This window comes from Cupressus sempervirens, chromosome 10 (genome assembly GCF_028749045.1).
Source record: "Cupressus sempervirens isolate cs-2001-9-10 chromosome 10, ASM2874904v1, whole genome shotgun sequence".
Lineage (NCBI taxonomy): Eukaryota > Viridiplantae > Streptophyta > Pinopsida > Cupressales > Cupressaceae > Cupressus > Cupressus sempervirens.
The window spans coordinates 922607954-922611010 of record NC_143127.1 but is presented as its reverse complement, the minus strand read 5'-3'; the positions used below and the strand labels follow the sequence as shown (position 1 = coordinate 922611010).

Sequence of the window (3057 nt, the reverse complement as noted above, 5' to 3'; positions counted from 1 at the left end):
GATGATGGATCATGTAGTGTGATCCGAAATGTTGATGAAATAAACAAACACAATCTAATCCAGAAAACTCAGTACTTTACAAATGGATTGTGGAAATCTGTTACTGTTAATATATTTCTTTATAAAAGTTAAGAATTTTTTTTTTAAAGATTTCAAATATGAAATAAAGATTAAAATAATTTCCCCTTATTATAAAGATTTGTTTTCCCCCTTTTCTTTTATTATGCTTACAAATAATACTACAAAAAGCTGATAACATCATACTTATGTTTCATTCAATCATGCTATTTCTGAATTTTATTCTTTCGTTTTGTTCATTTAAGTCCACTACAATATTATAGATTTTTCCCAAGCAGTTCTAAACAATACAACCATTGGATATATTCATAAAACCATTGAATTTCTTTCACCTTTCTATCACAATGTAGTGATGACTATACTCTTTACTTTTTGACTACCATGTAATATAAATATATTGTTTGATTTATCCCCCTTCTATCATTGTGGAGCTTTTCTGAATAATAAATAGTTCATGACTTTATTACCCATCTTATCTTAACTAGCTAGCAATTCAATTGTTGGATGGAGTGTGAACAAAAAAATATATCATATCTTTTGGGCTTTTCTTTCCCTCCTGATTTTTAAGAGTTCACACTATTGACTTTCAATTTTTTAAGCAGCCAATATAGCCAAATTTTTATGCAGTATATCGAGCCCTCTGGAGTTTAAGTGTGACAATCAATTATGAATGTCAAAATTTGTATTTTGCTATATTTCCAAGGGTCTACCAACCCATTTGCACCAGGTTTTACGAAACATCTCTTTTTCAAAATAGATTTCTTTGCCCACAAAAATGCAAGAATTGGTTGTTGAGGATCATGAGTTATTTATTTAACGATATAAAGAGATGCCATTTTAGTGAAGGGATTAAAAATGCAAAATCTAGAGTGGGTCGATAGTGTGATGTTTATAGTCGCAATATAATTAGAAAACCCTCTAAAAATATACAACATAATTTATTTAACATACAACATAATTTATTTTAGGTAGCAATAGTAATAAAGGGAATAATTTGGCTACTTATTGGTTGGAGTAGTATATATAAGGGATTTATACATGTTGTTTTAATCTCACAATTTGAGTATCAATTTATATCTCACAATTTGAGTATCAGAAGAATAAGAATGGAGAAAGTTGGGGCAAGAGAGTGGAAGGCGAAGAGCTCTAAACTAGTCATGGTGGCCCCTTCTCTGCCTACACCCAAAACTATTCTCCCCCTCTCCTCTATTGATAACTTAGCCATGTTAAGAAGACATATCTTTACTTCCTTATTAGTTTACAATGCTCATGACAATATGTCTACTGATCCTGCAAAAACAATTAGAGATGCTCTCTCCAAAGTGTTGGTGTATTATATTCCCTTGGCTGGGAGGCTAAGAGGAAAAAAAAATGGGGATTTTGAAGTGGATTTCATAGGTGAGGGTGCTTTGTTTGTGGAAGCAATGGCAGATAACACTCTTTTAGCCTTAGGAGATTCAGATGATGACAACCCATCATTTTAATAGTTGCTTTATTCACATCCACCTATTACTACTCCTATCGAGAACTTTCATCTTTTGGTTGTTTAGGTAATTCTTCACTTTGCTTTTTTATTTATAGAAAAGTGAAGGATTAATTTTATCTCCTTTAGAAAGTGTTTTATCTTTGGGGTTGGGGTCGGGGAGAAGGAACAACTTAAACATCACACACTAAGCTTAATTCCTAGGCCAAAGTGTTATATAGTCAAAGTTGACTTTTTTATTCCAAGCTTAATTCTTCCCTAAGGAGAAACGGGGTGGGGAGAAGGGTTATGCTTTTGCTTTCAAAGATGAGTTGGAAAGGTCATAGATGGAAGAGGAGTTTGAACAAAATGATAACAACACCAAGGTAAGGCAATCTTATTATTCATAGTTTTAGTATATTGAAACATTTGTGGATGAAAAATGTTATGATGGGAGTTTGAACAAAATGATAACAATGTTATGATAAGTCAATTCTATTACTTACAATTTTCATATATCAAAACATATATTAACGATTGGTGAAGTTGAATGGTTCTTAACAAACCCACCAAGAATATTCTAGTATTGCTAAGTGCAAGACTCTAAGATCGATGCCACTAACAAATTTGGTGGAATGGATACTCCTAAATCCTTGACTCTTACTATCCTATATTGAGTTGTATTACTCTCTTACATTGGGTTTTATTATCTTGAATTTTCTTTTCCAATTTCTATATTCAAGCAATTGTTTGGATCTCCTAGTTTCTAGTATTTTTTTAGTTATCATTTTCATTGCATTTCATGGATTTGTAACTTATTTATTTCGATTTATACTAATGATTTAATATATAATTTTTTAACAAGATTTGTGCAATTTTTTGTTGTTATTTTTTTTATTTACTTCATATAGGCAACTCATTTTGCATGTGGTGGTTTTGTTGTCAGAGTGAGTTTCCACCATAGTATCTGTGATGGACAAGGATCGGGTCAATTTCTTAAAGGCCTTATAGAAATGGCAAGGGGAGAGGTTAAGCCTCTTTAGAACTAGTATGGAATAGAGAGTTATTGAAGCCAAAATATACTATAAACCTCCAATTTTATCACTTTGAAACCATTATGGAGAGTGTACATACTCCACACCAACCTCTATTGAAAGAAGATTTTGTTCAAGCCTCTCTATTTATCAAAAAGCATGTAATTAAATGTATCAAAAAATACTTTATGGAAGAAATTGAAGGGTTTAAGACAGGTTCAAAGAAATGAAGATCACGGCTTAGATGTGAAAAAAAGATCAATAGAAGAGAATTGGTCTCGCGTCATATAAAGTATGAAACCCATGTGAGGCAAATAGGTTACTGATAAAGTATAGTAAGCCAACTGTCATAATGGCTTGACATGAAAAAAGGCATAAAACAAATAAGAGAATCAAAGATGATAACATGCTTTCACAACAGCCCAAAAGAGATAGGGCAAAGGACTCACTTAGTATTCATTGAGTGCATGTATTTCTCAATAG

At 31.9% G+C, this 3057-nt stretch overlaps 1 pseudogene; it reads left to right on the top strand.

Annotated features, from left to right (window-relative positions):
* Nucleotides 1-1184: 1184 nt before the first annotated feature.
* LOC149537028 (10-deacetyl baccatin III-10-O-acetyl transferase pseudogene) lies at nt 1185-2804 on the top strand (annotated as a pseudogene).
* Nucleotides 2805-3057: the final 253 nt, after the last annotated feature.